Here is an 18,519-nt window from a genome sequence, read left to right as displayed (position 1 = left end):
GTCCTCACACGGCTCTTCCGTGTGAGCCACGGATGCAACCACGGTGCCCGTCCATCTCGTCGAGGGTTTTCCTCTTTTTCTGCTGCCCCTCCACTTCACCAAGCATGATGCCAGGGACCAGCCTCTCCTGTCGACACGTCCAAAGGAAGTGAGACAGGGTCTCGCCCTCCCTGCCTCTGAGGGGCGCTGAGGCCGGACTTCTTCCGAGATGGATGTGTTTGCCCTTGGGCGCTCCGTGGGAATGTCAATATTCTTCTCCAGCCCCACCACTGAACGCATCAATTCTTCAGTCCTCCCTCGTCAATGTTCAATTTCCAGGTACCTGTGAGGCAATGGGAAATACCATGGCTTGGGCCATAAACCAGCGGTTCTCAACCTGGGGGTCACGACCCCTTTGGGGGGTGGGGGACGAACAACCCTTTCACGGGAGTCACCCGATTTGTAACAGTGGCGAACTTGACAGTGATGAAGTAGCAAGGGAAATAATTTTATGGTTGGGGGCTCACCACCACATGAGGACCTGTATGAAAGGGTCGAATGCGGTATGGGGAAGGTGGAGAACCACTGCTATAAAATAAGCCAGGCACAAAAGGGCCAATACTGTCTGATCCCACTTACAGTCTAACAGTTACGTGTCGGGAGAGTGAGTGAGGGCAGGGGCTGGGGAGCTGGGCGGTGGTGCCCACACGCCAGCCGAGGCTGCTCACGGCGCTCTTGTGTGCGTCGGAACACAGCCCTGCTCTGTGGGTTTCCCACAGTGGCTTCTGTGGAAACAGTAAGGCCACCAGGCCTTTCTTCTGAGGCCTTTCTGGGTTCAGCAGGGTATACCACGTCTCCAATGCGTGTGGCCGCTTCTTTTGCCTGGCGGCCTGGGAGGGCTTCTCGGCAGTGGTGACGTTGTGGACATGCACAGCAGGATCCAGGTCAGCCCAGCCGTGCCTCTGCGTGAAATTTAGGGCCGCGGAACGGAGAACATTCTCCCAGTCCTGCCGCCATTCTCCACCCCTCTTCCATGATCTCCGTCCCTCCCCCATGATCACAACCCCCCTCCTGTCCCCTCAACTTCCTGTCTGGCCTCTCCAGTGGCTGGTGACAATGTGAGCTCATGGAAGCACATCTTCCGAGAGCCCGGTGCTCAGAGAAAACGCTCTTTATTAGTGAGGCTAAACTCTTGTCTGGCTGCTAACCGCAAGGCCAGCAGTTCTAACCCACCAGATTCTCTGAAAGAGAAAAATGAGACTGCCTGCTCCTGTAAAGATGTACGGTCTCAGAAACCCACAGGGGCAGTTCCACTCTGTGGGTCAGGGTCTCCTTAGTGGCAGTGGGTTAGGTTGTTCGGTTTAAAGAAGAATTCTGGGGACATGTTTGGTTTAGGTTTAGGGATAATCTTGTCCAGCCTCTGGGGTCTGGGGTGACACGTGAGCTGAGGCCTGGAGGGTGAGGGGAAGCCAGCCGTGGGGATATGTGGGAATTGTGTGTCAGGTGGAGGGAACAGTGGGTGCTAAGGCCCTGAGGTACCAACAGGTAACTCAGCAGGTGGTTCTAGCCCAGGATTACCAGAGCATGTCAGGGGATGCCCTACCGGACTCGGAAGAAGCCACTGAGCCAGACTGGGAGTGGTGGATGGGCAGTGAAGGGAAGAGACACCCGGGATCCAGGTATGTGTTCTCCATCAACCACATAGGGGGGGGGCAGCCCCCCTCGAGAAGTAGCACCTGCATGAGGCAGGTTTATTTTGTTCCCAGGGGAAGCAGGAGGGATCTCGGCCGCCCCACATCCATCCGCTTTTTAAATTTAGACCAGCGCACTCGGTTCTGGAAAAACAAGACGTTATAAAAATATAATTCCAGTCTCCATCACAAGCGTCAGAGGGAGAGGTGGGGGTGGGGGAGATGGGGGCGGGGGCGGGATGGGTTGGAGGATGGGAGGATGAATTGGTCCTGGGGGTGGGTGGGTCACGCCGGAGGGGTGCTTCGGGAAGTCCTGGGACCCAAAGATGGGTGTTGGTTTCATCCCTTCCCCCACCGACCCCTGGCTCCATGGTCAGTTCTTCTAGGCCCTGCCCTCTGCCCCAGTCCACTCGAGCCCCTCCCGCCCGGGCCCCAGCCGCACCCCGTTAACAGCTGGGTTTCCCCCAGCCAGGACCAGGGGGGAAGCAGACGCACAAACCCACCGGGGACTGTGGCACGGGCTCAGGGGTTTCCAAGGGCTGTGCTTCAGGGAAACACCGCCAGGACTCGAACCGCCCACCTGTCCGACCAGAGTCGCTAGCCATGGTCAGCAGCGAGTCGGTTCCGCCGCACAGCCACGCTCTCGCTGTTGATGGTGCAGAGCCGGCCGGGTCCTCTTGGAACCACCGGGCCCAGCCCTCGTGTCCTCTTGCCCCCGTCTGCCCCTCCACACGGAGGACGCCCCGCTCTGGGGCTGTTCTTCTGGACCGTGTGTCCGAAGCACGCGAGATGCTCGCCTCTGAGCAGCACTACTTCCAAGACAGATCTGTCTGTCCGTATGGTGGACCGCGGTGCTTCCGCCAGCCCCACCGTCCACATGCGCGGATTAAAATCTAGATCCAGCACCATCTGTCCTTCCCCCGAGCCTCCCATGGCTCCCTGGTACCCTGGGAAGGAGACACTCGCTCCTGCCTCCATGAAGGGGGGGGCCAGGGAAGGGGGGGACTGACAGAGAGGGTGGGAGAAGCAGACACAGCGATGGATGCCCGGGACCCTGGAGAGAGAGAAGCTCGTGGTGGGAGAGGTGATGAGTGAGTCCTGGAGAAACGGCAGGCTTACTTCAATCCTTGATAAGGAGCGTGTATTGATTGTAGAGCATGCATTTCCTAAAATAAAGGGAGAGAAAAATATAAATATATCTACTTATATATAAATAGTATATATATATATATATATATATATATATATATATATATATATATATATATATATATATAGAGAGAGAGAGAGAGAGAGAGAGAGAGAGAGAGAGAGAGAGAGAGAGAGAGAGAGAGAGAGAGAGAGAGAGAGAAACAGTCAGAGTCCCGGCAAGGCTCAGAGACTCAGTGATATCTGGGTCGTAAATGAAGCCCTTGTGTTTCTTGATTCTTTCTGTAGTTAGTTCTGAGAACTTCACGGTGTCTGGTCGCTGTTAGATCCCTAGAGGGGTCCCTTCAGATCAGGCTGGGGTAGAAGCAGCTCCCACAGTGGGACCCAGACAGGAACCTGAAGGGTGCCCTCTGGTTGGGGTGGGAGCAGCAGGCCACGCAGTGGAAACCGTGGACTCTCTGAACCACGTGGCCTCCTTGGCTCTGGGACCAGCAGCACTAGATGGTGCCCGGCTACCCTCACTGCGCATCCCAATCGAAGCTTCTATGGAAGCACCCTGGTTAAAGGGCCGGGAGGAGACACAGAACCAAATGGAAGAGTCTCAGTGGAATCCAGACTTTATGGATCCGCAGAGCCTGGAGCAGCCCAGACCTGAAGGGTGAGTTGTGGGCCATGGACTTGGAGGGTCCACCCACCTCGACCTGACCTCTGAGCCCGGGTCTCTTTTACGGCGTTAGGTTCGGTTCTGCATTTTTCTCCTCTCTCTTCAGGACCTCCTCCTGGGCTTCCTTTCAGAGCAGCGGTGGGCGGTGGCCGGACACCCTCTAGGTCTTCTGGTCTCAGGTGGTCCGTCCGTCTGGCCACTAGGATTCATCGGTTCGCTGTATCTTTTGATTTCCTTCGCACTTCTTTCCTCCACACGAGGAGAACTCAATTGATGCTCTTTAGACGGTTGTCTGTGAGTGTCTAAGACCCCAGTCACCACACATCAACCTGACCTTGGTGACCATGCCACTCAACGAGGTCATCTTTAAACCTTAAGCTAAAACTGTCCCCCGAAAGTCTTCTTAAAGCTAGAAAGCAGTTTAACTGAGAGGTGCGTGTCTGCTCTGAGCCTGTCACTCGTTCACAAAGCTACCGAAGAGCTCAAACTGACAAGTAATGGCTTGAAAGTTTATCGGGGGACAGGGTGTGCGGGGGGGGGGGGTTGAGGTGATTTGGGGACAAATAGTGAAGGCACTGGGATAGATTGTGCTGATGTCTAAACAGCTCATCGTTTTTGTTTTCTTTAAAAATCATTTTACTGGGTACAAGTCTTATCACAATCCCTCCATTGTGTCAAGCACATTTGTACATTTGTTGCCCTCATCATTCCAAACACTTGCTTTCTACTTGAGCCCTTGGTATCAGCTCCTCATTTTCCCCTCCCTCCCCCACCCTCCCTCCTTCATGAACCCCAGATAATTTTTTTTTCATGTCTTACACTGACCGATGTCGCCCTTCACCCACTTTTCTTAAACAACTCATCTTAAAACAGACTTAACTGAGGAAGTCTACACTATGGGAATCTTACAGCCGTAAAACTATTTTTTTAAAAAGAAATGATTGAATGGGCGTGTGCTCTGCTACGCACATTTCCAACCACAACAGCTTTCGTCAAAGAAATCGTTTAATTAAAAAATCCAATCAACCCGCCAGTCAATGATCGGTGGCTAGTTGAAGCTGGCTGATGGGTCATCAACCCAGGCTAATCGCGCTGAGTGGGCATGACCCAGGATCCCCCAGGCCTGCAAACCCGACACACTCCTGCATCCCTGGGGCGGGGTGGCCGTCCCCATCGCTTCACCGCTTCACCGGGGAAGGAGACCCAGTTCTGTCCTGAGCTTGCTGGCGAGCGCTCGGCTCTGAAGGTCTAATTGTGCATGAAATCCGATCGAATTACCAGGCCCTGATGATTCCTGAGATTACTTAGCTCAGTGAAGTAAATAATGCCGTCAGCTCTCACGTTCTCCGAAAGCTCATTTTGTCAACAGCCTAGTAGTAGAGTGCCCCCCTCGCCCCGCCCTCAGTCCTGTTTGTGGCCCCTCCTCCGTTCCCCGCTATCCGTCTTCGTTGCCTGGTGCTGCAGAAACAGAAACTGCCATGAGGACATGGTGCTGAAGAACAGAAGGGTGCTTTTTTCCTCCCAGTTTGGGAGGCCGCAAGTCTTGAATTCAGGGCAGAGCTCTTCTAAGACAGTGGTTCTCAGCCTTCCTGATGCCGGACCCTTTCATACAGTTCCCCATGTTATGGTGACCCCCTCCCCCCGAACCATAAAATTATTGTCGTTGCTACTTCATCACTGTCATTTTGCTACTGTGATGAATCGGGCGACCCCGGTGAAAGGGTCGTTCAACCCCCACAGGGGTCACAACCCACAAGTTGAGAACCGCCGCTCTAGGGGAAGGCCCTTCTTTTTTCCAAATCATTTTATTGGGGCTCTTACAACATCCCATACGTCACTTGTATCTAGCATGTTTTTACCTATGTTGCCCTCATCATTTCTAAAACATTTTCTACTTGAGCTGTTGGAATCAGCTCCTCTTTATCCCCCATCCTCCCATCCTCGTGTATCCTTGATCAATTCTATATTGTTGTTTCAGATCTTACACTTCTGTTGTCTCCCTCCACTCACATTTCCGCTATTTGCCCCCTAAGGGGGCTATATATCCAACCTCGTGATGGGTTCCCCCTTTTTCACCTTTCCTCCTCCCTGACCATCCCCTCCTACCCTCATGATGTTACTACTCCCACCACTGTTCCTCAGGGGCTTGTCTATTCTGAATTCCATGTGTCGAGAGCTCTTATCTGTACCAATATGTGTTCTCCGGTTTAGCCGGATTTGTGAGTTAGAATTGGGTCATGGTAGTGTGTGTGGGGGGGAAAGCATTCAGGAGCTGGATCAGTGGTTCTCAACCTTCATGAGGCCACAACCTTTAATACGGTTCCACGTGTGGTGGTGACCCCCCCAACCATAAAATTATTTTCGTTGCTACTTCATCACTGTAATTTTGCTCCTGTGAAAGGGTTGTTCAATCCCCAAAGGGGTCGTGACCCACAGGTTGAGAACCGCTGGGCTAGAGGGATGAGGTGGAAGGTCTTTTCTTGGCTGTTTCAGCTTCTAGAAGCACCCACCATGGGTGTCTGTCTACACATAACATCTCACCCAGCTGTGTGTGTGTTGTGTGTGTGTGTTGTGTGTGTGTGTTGTGTGTGTTATGTGTGTGTTGTGTGTGTTGTGTGTGTTATGTGTGTGTGTTGTGTGTCTGTGTGTTGTGTGTGTGTTGTGTGTGTTGTGTGTGTTGTGTGTTGTGTGTGTTGTGTGTGCTGTGTGTGTGTTGTGTGTGTTGTGTGTGTTGTGTGTGTGTGTTGTGTGTGTTGTGTTGTGTGTGTGTGTGTGTGTGTGTCTATTGGTTCCAGCTGTAACTCAAAAGTGCTTAGGCACAAGGCCAACCCTACTCTGGTCCAACCTCAAAAGCAAAATCTTTTGCTAGGGAAGATCCCATCCACAGGTACAGCGGCCAGGCCTTGGATATATCGATTTGTGGGGGACACAATTTAGTCCACAACCCCCTCTTCTGTCAGTCCTGCAGGGGCAAGGAGGATGATGTCATCTGACACTTTGATCCTGAGTGGCCGGATCAAAGGAGAAGAGCTGGGGGAGGGGCTCACAATCCTTTAGCAGGTTGGGGTGGGCCTTCTGGTGCTATTTCACAGATGGGGAAACTGAGGCCTACAGAAGGGTCTGCCTGAGGTCAGAGAGAGTCTTGGCAATTCTAGAGCCCTTCCCCAGTCCTTCGGGCTTTCCTCCACACCATTCAAGCGGGGACCCACGTGAGCACCCCTGTGTTCTCATCTTCATCCTGGAGGGTGCTGAGACCGGAGTCCAGCCAGGCCGGAGTGATGTGCAGGGGGGAGGGGAACCTGTCCTGGCCATGTAGCGCCTTGTCCCGGTGGGAGGAGGGAAGCACAGGCAGAGAGGATTAATTTTCTAACACGACCAGCGAAGTGTGCATGTTAAAAATGTCGGGACAAAAATAGCAGGAATAATTTCCAAACCAGTAGAGGGAATAAAGAAAATCTGACCAATCCAGCAGAAGGTGAGGGAGAAGGGGGGGAAAAATAGATCTCTGAGACGATGACTCCGTAAAAGAAGGTGATGGAGATGCGTCCAAATAGGTCGGCAAACAAGGAACAAACAGATTAGATTCACCACGAAAAGTATGTAGACACCGTGAGGCTTCCTCACCCCCCACTACCATGACCCCAGTCCTGCCTTTCACTGCGGGCGAGACTGGAGCATGTGCCCAGGTGCAGATAAGAGATAAGAGCTCAGGACACACGGAATCTGGGAACAGGAATGGGAGTATTAATACCAGGAGGACAGGGAGAAGGCGGGGAGAAGAGGGGAGGAAGGGGGAACCGATCACAATGATCGACACATAACCCCACCCCCCACCCCACCCCCAGGGGACGAACAACAGAAACCATGGGGGAAGGGAGACAGCTGGTCAGTGTCCGATATGAAAATAATAATAATTTATCAAGGGGGCCACAAGGGGGGAGGGGAAAAAGAGGAGCTGATACCAAGGGCTCAGATTGAAAGTAAATGTCTAGAAAATGATGATGGCAACCTATGTACATGTATGCTTGATACAATGGATGTATGGATTGTTATAAGAGCTGTAAGAGCCCCAAATAAAATGCTCTCTTAACAAAAATAAAAGGCTTTGATCTAGGAAAAAACATGACATGGACTCTCCAACTGGATGCGCAGAACCAATAACGAACAAACAAAATCCATTTATAGGTTCTCTTGAAGACACATGCCTCAGAATGGATGATGTGTCCAACAAGGTGAGCTGATTGGCACAGTGGCTGCCCCAGGGGCTCGGGCACGGGGGTGATGGTGAGGGTGGCACAGGGTAGGCATGGAGTCATGATGGGCCAGGGCCCGTGCCAGCGCCACGGCCCCCAACAGCAACCCATCTTCAACAAATAAACTGCAAAGAAAACAGAAAAGAGAGAGGGCGGATGGAAGCCCAGAGATGGAAAGTGATTTCAAAAACCCACGAACTCTGTGTGCATGGCAGTGGCATCATCTCCTGTCAACTTGGGCGAAGGGGTGGAGTCTAGTCTGTCAATCAGGCCAAAGCCAATGATGCCTCTGTGCGGACATGGCCTTCTCCTGAGGATTCTGGGAACTCCGGTCTTCCTCCCTGGAGGCGGAACACACACTCCCTCAGCTGTAAAACGTCTCCCTGGGAGACATTTCTGTGGACAATCCACAGGGAGCCACGCTGATGGAGTCAGAGCCCTGGAGCTAGAGGAGCCACGTGGAGACCCACGCCAGCGTGGAGATGCTTCCATCCAAACCTGCACAGTGTGTGTTGTTGTAATGAAGTCCCGTCAAGTCACTTAGGACTCACAGCCGCTCTATGCACGACACAACACAACACAACACAACACAACACAACACAACACAGCCTGGTCCTGCGCCATCCTCACCGTCATGCGTGCCCCCGAGCCCATTGCAGCAGCCACGGTGTCCGGCGTCCACCCTTCTCCTTGACGGCATTCCTCGTTGTCCCTGACCTTCTACGTGACCAAGCATGATGCCCTTCTCCGGGGACTGGCTCCTCCTGGCGACACGTCCCAAGTGCACGGGTCATTGTCCTCCTCTGGTCTAAGGAGCCTTCTGTCCATGCTTCTTCCAAGACAGCATGGCTTGTTCCTCCGGCAGCCCGCGGTGCTTCCCGTATCTCACCAGCACCAGCGATTGGGTTTTCCTGATCCCACCCGTGAGGGGCCCTTATTTGGCTCCTAATGGAGACGAACGGGGGGGGGGGGGGAGGGCACGACTTGTTTACTTAATTGGAAATTTTCAGATCAATGGGCTAGTTGGCAAGATTCAAGAATTACTGCTAAAATCTGAAGCCGGCTCCTCATCTTTTCTAGATCCAAACTGACATATTCATGGATAAATTATAAGACGGCTGGGATTTTCTTCCAAGTCATCTGGAAAGACGGCCAGGGAGGGGGACAGAGGCAAAGCAAAATGGGTGGTGACTTGATACAGACAGATTGACGATGGATTGGGGGGGCGGTTCGTGGCATTATTTCCCTCTACTTTTGCACCAACCACATTGATGAACACGGGGACTGCCGGTGATGCGTTTGAGCTGAGGTAGCAGGAGAACCTTGAACGTGCCACGGACGGCTAACAGGACGACCCGGTCTGTCTCGGAGCAGGACAGCCGGCGTGCTTCTTAGAGACAAGCGCAGAAAGCCTTCGCCTCACGTACTTTGGACGCGTTGTCAGGAGAGGCCAGGCCCTGGAAGGACCTAGTGCTCGGGAAGGCAGAGGGGCAGCGGGAACGAGGATGGACGGACACTTGCGACTGCAGCCATGGGCTCAATGCCACCCCTGTGAGGACGGCGCAGGGCCGGGCGGTGTTTCGGAACTGGCTGCACGGCACCTGACCACATCAGCAGCAATGACATCGACACCTTTTGTGTAGCTGGGATTTCCCAGGGGGACAAAACTGCGGGGGTGCTTTTAGAACGAAGCGGGGAGGTCTGAAAGTCTCAGGACATGAAAAGTGCCACCAGACACAGTCGGAGCTCCCCAAAGAACCCGCTGAGTAAGATGTAAAGAGGGGGGGGGGAGGGGGGGGTCTTCCCTGACGGCTGAAGGAAGCCTGAGCTTAGTGCTTCCCCTGTTAACCAAAGAGGGCTTCTTGATTCAAAGACCAACTTCCACACGCACACACACAGAGTGACACAGCCTCCAAAGGGGTCCCGTCTTGGAAACACCCAGGCCCGTTCTGTGTTCTACGCCGTCCTGGCGGGAGGCTATCAGTGCATGAGGAGCCTACCCATGGGGGGTGGAGGGCGGGGGAGGTGCTGGTGGCCCCAGGACCTGCAGGCCGGCCCCTTGCTGGTTCTCTCAGCATCCAACCCCGGATCTCCAGCAGCAGCAGCTCACCAGCTTGCTCAGGCCCCCTGCCCCCTCTCCCATTAAAGCACGCCTCTTACTTAGGCGAGCGGGCGCTGCCAGCTCTAATTGATTGCCTGGGTCCCAGGAGGGCTCAAGTTCCCGAGGTCGGCAGCTGGACGGTGGCCAGCCCGCAGCAGGTGAGAGGGCTGCCTGGTGCGGAGGAAGGAACAGGGCCCGGAGACGAGGAGGTGCCTGCTGTCCAGCTGCGGCTGCCTGTCCATCTGTGGGCTGGGGGTGCATGCTGACCTGCAGGTTCGGCATCCTGGGCCCCAGCCCCGCCTGAGGGCTCGACGCACAGACCTCAGGCCACTCCAAGACCCCACACAACGCCCACCCTCCCTGGAGGAGCCGTGGTGGTGCAGGGTGACCACGCTCGGCAAACCGGCCCACCCACAGAGCTCCAGACGGACAGGCAGTGCAGGCTAGTGGCTAGACTCGTGGACTTTTATTTTTAAATCATTTTATTGGGGGCTCTTACAGCCCTTATCACAATCCATCCACTCATTGTGTCAGGCACATTGGTACACAGGTTGCCATCATCCTTCTCAAAACATTTGCTTTCTACTTGAGTCCTTGGTATCAGCTCTGAATTTCCCCTCTCCCTCTCCCCACCCTCCCACCTTATGAACCCTTGATAAGTTATAAATTATTATCACTTCTATATCTTACACTGTGCCCTGTCTCCCTCCACCCATGTTTCTGTTGTTTGTCACCCTGGGGATGGGGGGCGGGTTATATGTCGATATGATTGTTTGTTTTGGGTCTTCTGATGCCTGCTACCTGATCCTGTCGACATCCCATGATCACACAGACTGGTGTGCCTCTTCCCATGTAGGCCTTGTTACTTCCCAGCTGGATGGCTGCTTGTTTACCTTCAAACCTTTAAGGCCCCAGATGCTATATCTTTTGATAGCCGGGCACCATCAGCTTTCTTCACCACATTTGCTTATGCACCCGCTTTGACTTCAGCGGTCATGTCGGGAAGGTGCGCATCACAGTTAATAGAACAAAGTGTTCTTGCATTGAGGGAGGACTTGAGTAGAGGCCCAATGTCCATCCGCTACTGTAATACTTAATATATAAATATATGTACACAGATCTCTGTCCCATCCTTGTATATAAATATATTTACATATGCACACGACTGCATTTAGACCTCTATCAATGTCCTTTGCCCCCTAGTTCTTTCCTCTATTTCCTTTTACTTTCCTCCTGTCCCACTGTCGTGTTCGACCTTCATTTGGCTCTCAGCAATTCCTGTCGGCTACCTGGCACTTGATCAAACCCCACCGGGCATTCTAGACATGGGAACTGCTACCCCAGCACCAGGGCAAGATAACCTCTGGGTGCCTCAGTTTCCTCGTCAGTACCACGGAGATACAATAACACCCCGGGCTGCGTGTGCATGTGTGTGTGTGTGCGTGCACGCATGCAAATGGTGGACACACTGGGCTGCTGACCAGAGTACGGAGGCTCACTTCCACCTGGAGGTACCTCAGAAGCAAGGCCTGGAGATCCACGTCCAGACCCTCAGTCATCAAAAGCCTCAGGGAGCTCTGCTCTGCTCGGAGGAAGCGTGAGGGCACCGTGAGGTGGGGTTTTGTTTTTCCTGAGAACACGTCCCTCTTGGAACTTCTGGAGAAGAAAGGAAGCCAACTGGAAACCAAGCAAGCAAGGGTGACCTTGTCCAGCCTTGTCCAGGAAGTCCTGCAAGTTGTGGTTGTGGTTGCTGTCAGGCACCGACCCACAGCGACCTGAAGCACGAAAGAAGGAAACACCGCTGCGTCCTGCATCGTCCTCGCTGTGGTCCCCGGGTCTGAGCCCATGGATGCAGCCACGGTGCCCGTCCATCTCACCCAGGACTTTCTTCTTGTTCACCGCCCTCCACTGGACCAAACACGATGTCCTTCTCCAGGGACTGGTCTCTCCCGACAACATGTCCAATGTAGGGAAGACGGAGTCTGCCCCTCCTTGCCTCTCAGGAGACCTCTGCCCGTCGGTCTTCCAAGGATACAGATTGCGACCACAGGCGGCAGACTGGCAGACCAGGGGTGGGTACTAGTTGTGAAAGAAGAAGAGAAAGTAGCCCTAGTTGAAGGTGGCAAGATCCTACCCAAAGGGAATGCCAGAGATTTTCTTTGGATCCCACTGGAACTCGTGGAGGGATTCGGCGGAGTAGGGGCACCAGGTCCATATACAAAAGCCAGTTGGATCCCTGGGCACCAGGGGTGGGGACCTTCTTTTGCTCCCAAGGAGCATTTGGGTAGTTGTGACATCTTCCTCGGGCCCTGCTAGTCAAACGTGTAATTAACTCATTCCCGATGTGATCCTCCCACCCACCAACCACTGACTCATTCATCATTCATCCATCCTTCACCCACCCACCCATCTATCCTTTCATCTGCCCATCCAACATCCATCTGCCCATCCAACATCCATCCGCCCATCCATCTATCCATCCATCCACTCATTCACATGACGTCCGATTATCCTCCCACCCACTACCCCTCACCCATCCCCCATCCCCCCACAGAACCATCCATTCGTCTATCAATCCACCCACCTCCCTACCCACTCATCCATCCATCCTTCAGGCCAATCGTGCATTTACATCTATCCTCCCTCCCACCATTCACTTACTCTTTCTCCTTCATTCACCCATCCATTCATCATCCATCCACGCATGCACCCTATCTCCATTTATCCTCCCACCTCCTCACCCACCCATTGTTCCATCCATTGGTGCGTTGATCCATCCATCCCTCCACTAATGCACATCGACATCCATTTATCCTCCCACCCACTCACTGATCTAGTCACCCTCCACCCACTCATTGAATGCACACGTACCTTCATTAAGCCACCCACCCACACATCCATCCATCCATCATCCACTCGTGTATCTCCATCTGTCTTCCCTCCCTCACATCCACTCCTCTATCATCCTTCCGTCCACCCACGCATCATCCCTCCATCCTTCCATTCACTTATATACACGGCCATTCACTTATACACCCTGTTGTCATCCATCATCCCGCTTGCCCATTCATCCTTTTGCCCCCCCTAATCACCCATCATCATTCACCCTCCTCGCTCCCTCCTCTCACCGTGAGCCAGTCTCCACCTGCTGTGTAACGGACAATCCAGGCATTGCCTCGAGCCTCCCTTCCATCCTCTCTCCTCGGAGACCAGCCCCGAGCAGGCTCCACGCAGGCCCGCAGACACGCTCATTCCTTGTGACGGGCGATGAGCAGTTCTCGGCTCAGTGCACAGCCCGCAGCTGCCATCTCAACGCTGCCCCTCCCCCACCATGTGACCTGGATGGTGGGAGCCTTCTCTGAGTCTCGGTTTCCCCATCTGCAAATAGGGCTCCCAAGAGTGCTTCTTTGCCCTGCGTGCTGAGCGAATCGGCAGAGAAGCTGGGAGCGGCACCAGGGTGGGAGGAAGGCTTATGACCAACCCACGGGACACGGATGAAACAGCCTCGCCCGCTGAGCGTGGGGAGGACTTGAAACACCAGCCGATGAAGATCAAGGATGGCAGCCTGCAGGGTGGATGACGACTCAAGGTCAGGAAGGCCAGAATCCCCACGACTGGGCCAATGGGTGGCGTCAGGATAAATGCAGAGAAGACTGAAGTTATGCAAGATTCCGTCTTCGCTGGAGCGACAATCGGTGCTCATGGAAGCAGCAGTCAGGAGATGGAACGGCTCACTGCTTGGGTTTATCTTTTGCACAAGACCTCTGTCCGGTGTTGAAAAGCAAGGTGCTCCTTTGAGGGCGAAGGTGAGCCTGACCCAGGCCATGGCACGTTCAGTCTGCTCCCCTGCTTGTGAAAGTTGGACACCAATCAAGGAAAACGGGAGAAAGGATGGACGGATGCATCAGAACGACGCTGCCGGAGGAGAATCTAAGAGTACCACGGACGACCCAAAGAACAGGCGGGTCTGTCCTGGAGGCGGTGCAGCCGGAACGCGCCTGAGAAGCCAGGATGGCGAGACGTCGTCTCACCGGCACTGTGGATCTGTCGTCAGGAGAGACCCGTCCCTGGAGAGAGGTGTCAGGCTGGGGAAAGTGGAGGGAAAGGGGTAAAGAGGGAGGCCGTCCACAAGATGGACAGATGGACAGATGTGTGGCTGCACCAATGGGCTCAAACGTAAGAACCAGGTGAGGAAGGCGCCTGGCCGGGCGGGTTCTGTTACCCTGTGCGTGGTGTTGCCAGGAGTTGCACCCGATGGGACAAATAGACCCTCCCTCCTCAGGGCCTTTGGGGGGGGGGGAAGCTAATGCCATCATACACCTTGGGTTGAGCCACCAGCCGGCCGTCGGGAGAAAGACAAGGCTATTTGCTTCTGGAAAGAGTTACAGCCTCAGAGACCTTATGGGACAGTTCTGTGCTGTCCTATCAGGTCGCTATGAGTCGGCACCGCCCTGCTGGCAGGGAGTGACCAGCCTACAGCCCTGAATATCATATCCGGTAAGCATTCAGGAGGCACTTGCTGTTCTTGGTTTATTGGGACCCAGGAAGCAGGGGGTGGCGGTGGGCTGCCTGCAGGCTGTGCCCCCTTGTCCACCCTGCACCCATCGAAGGCCGCAGCTAGCAGCAGCACCCACCCTGTTATCTGGCGGCAGGTGGAGGGGCAGGGACCCCTGCTGCATGCTGGGGAAGAAGTGTGGGGGGCAGGGGGCTGGCAGCTTTGCTGGGACGGAACTGCAACCTGTAGCCTCCATGACCTGGGGGACAAAGCCGTGCTCAGGGGTGTGTGTGAGTGGGGGGCTTCAGGCAGAGGAGTGTCACCCCCTTCAGGGTCCTGGGATGCTGTAAAATCTGAGCCGAGCGGAGAGTGGGTGAGGAAACCTGTAGGCCATTCCCGGGCCAGACTGACCTCAGAATCCTGCTCACCCTCAAGGCTGGTGTTCAAACTCGCCCTGAGGTGCCACGGGAGAAAGGCCTGGCGATCCCCTCCAACTCTGAAGCAGCCCTCGGCTGCCACGGGGAAACGCCAGAGCCCACCCTGCCCTGGACAAAGGCTGATCCCAAGGACCAGCATTTACAGAGTGCCGGCTGGATGCCAGGCACCGGCGCACACTGGCGAACCCCTAACGTGAGGAAAACCCCCAGTCTGCTGATGGAGAAGCAGAGGCACAGAAAGACAGCACGGGGCCCGCGTGTGCATGGGGAGACCCAGCCTGTGGGACCCCCAGCAGGGGCGCAGGTGGGCATTGCTATTGGCCCCTGGTACCAAGGAAGCACTGAGGCTCCGGGAAACTGGAGTTCCTGCCTCCAGAGTCATGCAGGGAGGAAACAGCAGGGCGTCTGAGAGCCCCGGACTCTGGACAACAACATTCTCACCCAGTGCTGGGGTGGGCTCCGTATCCTCATCTGTAAGGTGGGTTTCAGTGAAGGCTGGTATGCATCCCGCCATCCCCAGGGGCGCATACTTCCGGGGAGCACAGGGGCCTCTTAGCTGCTGTACAGCGACCCCTCTCCAGCCTCAGAAGTTGGAGCCGAGACCACCCCAGCCTCTGGCCTTCGCCCTGTGCCCTCCCGGGAACAGCGCTGCCTCTGTGTCTCCTCTCCGGACACATCGCTGGGGGGCTGCCAGCGTTGCCCAGAGACGGTGGGCAGCAAGCGGCTCCCACACCCCCATGCAGACCCCTGCCCGCCCAGCTAACGGACCCCAGATCCGGGACAATGGGCAGGACAAGGGACAAGGGGAGCAGGCGGGGCTGGGGTCTTGGGGGGCCTGGGAACGAGGTTGGTGTGCCGGAGGGGGCCTGAAACAGAGAAAACTGAAAGAGGGGAGGGGATAGAGAGGGAGGGGCTCAGGGAGGGAGGGGGTCTAGAGAGGGAGGGGCTCAGAGAGGGAGGAAGAGGGTGCTCAGAGAGGAGGGGCTTGGAGGGGGACTCAGGGAGGGAGGGGGTCTAGAGAGGGAGGGGCGCAGAGAAATAGAGGGCTTCAAAGGGAGGCTCAGAGAGGGAGGAGACCAGAGTGGGAGGGGCCTAGGGGCGGCGCGGCTCAGAGTAAGGGGCGGGGCGAGACCTTAGCCCCGCCCCCAGAGCACCCCTGAGCGACACATGCTCCTCCGCGGCCCCTCCCTGCCCTCCTGTCCTGAGGCTGCACGGGAACAGGTGTGGGGGTTCTGGGGACAGGAAAAAGGACACAATCCCTTTCGGAAGTGAAGGACCTAGGCCGCACGCTATAAATACGGACACAGCTGACTTGGGGCGGGTGGGGTGGGGGGGGTGCACGAGGACCGGGGGCCGAGGGACCAGCCTAGGAAGGACCCTGAGGCCAGGGATGCGCTCAGGTTTCTGACAGACACGAAACCGGTGACGTGATACACTCCCCACCCTGACGTTGGGGGCCCAGGGCAGGGGCGACAGAGGCCAGGTGCCCCCAGGGCCCACGGTGCCCGCTGCCTGAGGCCCTCCCCGCCCCTTCCTCTCACCCCTAGGGGAGGGGCCCGTATGGCATCCGGCTGACAGCCCTTCTCAGCCGTCAGGGCGGTTGGACCCTGAAGGACCCTTCCTCTTGGTAGAGGACCTTTGGAGGCCCGGTGGCTGTAACTTCTGGGGAGCCCTGTCTCTAAGTATCTCTAGGAAACCAGGCGTGAAGAGGCCCCACTCACCCCGCCCCTCCCACCCCAGTGTGGACCACGGTGGCTTCCTTTCATGAGAACCTCAGAAACCAAACCCCCTTGCTTCCCAGTGGGTGTGAACAGCCTCATCGTACTCCCTCCAGTGGGCTGGTGGTTTCGAACCGCTGACCTCGTGGTTCCTTGCTTGAAACAAAGAGGGGAGGACATTTGGACTCTTCCCTCACTCGTTTGATCTGGCCAATGTTTCATGAGCGCCAATTGTCTGCAGGTCCTGCTGGGGGGCCCGGGGCAACAGCGGGGACCCAGAGAGAAGCCCAGCTTGCCTTTCAAGGGCTCACAATGCAGTAGGGGAGCCGGTGGAAGAATGAGCTCTGGGATGGGGAGACACCGGCCGCTGGGGGGCCAGAGGGCTGACAGCATCCACGGCATGGGTAGACGCTGGAGAGAGGGACCAGCATAGACAGAGATAATGAGGTTGGAGCCAGAGGCCTTGGCTATTGGCTGGCCATGTGAGCTGGACGAGTGACCTTCCCTTCTAGGGCCTGTTTCCACATCTGTAAAGGGGTCCCCTAACCTATGTCTGGCCTCCCTGTGAGGTGCAGACCGTTAAAAGCTGGTTGGTGGTCCGAGCCCACCCCGGAGTGGCTTGGAAGAAAGTCCTGACAATCCCCTTCGGAAAAGCCAGCCATGAAGAAGCCCCTGGTGCCCTTTCTACTCTGGTGTGCACGGGGCCGCCATCTTGAGTCGTGGTCCACTGCGTGGACGTGAGGCTCGAAACCACGGAAGCAAAACCCCTGCCATCAAGCGGCTGCTGACTCGGGTGACTTCCCGGGCCGAGCAAAACTTCCCCTAGGGCTTCTGCCTCTTCTTTCTCTCGCAGAGCGGGCTCCTGGACAGACGGGCCTTGCTGTGGTGAGAGTCATCAAACTAGTTCCGGACGACAGAACCAAACACCACCCGGGCAGTGCCGTCCTCCTCTCATGTCAGAGCCGCTGGCTGCAGCCACCGGGTCCCTCCACCTCCTGGAGGGCCTTCCCGTCTTCGCTGCCCTCCCCTTGACCAAGCACGATGGCCTTCTCCAGGGACAGGCATCTCCTGACAACATGGCCAAAGGTTGTAAGAAGACGAAGTCTTGCCATCATTGCCGCTAGGGAGCATTCTGGCTGCCCTGACAAGACGTCCCCACGTCTGTGAGACGACCTCTCACCCTCCTCGCCTATAAGGGGCAGGCTGGCTGTGCCTCTTCCAGGACAGGTGTGGCACGTTCCGAAATCTTCCCCCGCACCGTCCCGCAAAAGCATCGGTTCTTCTTCAGGCCAAGTCATTCAGCGTCCTGATTTCAGAGGCATACGATGCGATTGAAAACACCACGGCTGGGGTCGGCGCGCCGGAGTCCTCAACACCTGGAAGAGGTCTTGCTCAGCAGAGGTATCCAATGCCCCGCGTCGTTTGACCTCTACCTGGCTCTTTCTCTGACCGGTGACGATAGAGCCAAGCAGGACGGGCTTTGTGAGGCTGCAGATCTTGGCGGCAGCAGACAGCTTCGTCTTTCTCCCTGGGAGCAGCTGGTGGCTTTGAACTGCCGACCTTGCTGGCTAGTTAGTAGCCCAGGACCTCTGCTGCTCGGCCACGAGGGTGTCACAGAAGACGCGCTCAATAAATGCCTGTCCCATGTGGCTGCAGGGAGTGGTTCTGGAAGATGGTCATGGACTCTGTCCCTCTCCCGCCCCCCCCTGCCCCGGGGTCCCTCCTCCCTGGCCCACCAGTCCCGGCCAGCTGTCCCTGCATGTGTGCACCTCCTGTCAGAAGCAGCCGCCTGTTCCGGTGCAGCTGGTGCCCTGCTTCCCAGGGATTCCGGAGGGATAGATCCGAGGAAGCTCAGCTGCCACCCGGGCTTAACCCAGGAGCCTGGACGCCGGCTCCTCAGAGGCCTGACACCGAGTCTGCTGACCCCAGGGGGTGGGGGGTGGTGAGGAGCTTTGGCTGGGCTCCCAACCTTCCTCGGCAAGCCCTCACCTCCACTCCTGACTTGGGCATGGCCTGACTGCTGTGTGGCCCG

The sequence above is a fragment of the Tenrec ecaudatus genome, chromosome 1 (assembly GCF_050624435.1).
Source record: "Tenrec ecaudatus isolate mTenEca1 chromosome 1, mTenEca1.hap1, whole genome shotgun sequence".
In the NCBI taxonomy this organism is placed as follows: domain Eukaryota; kingdom Metazoa; phylum Chordata; class Mammalia; order Afrosoricida; family Tenrecidae; genus Tenrec; species Tenrec ecaudatus.
This window is presented reverse-complemented; position numbering follows the sequence as displayed.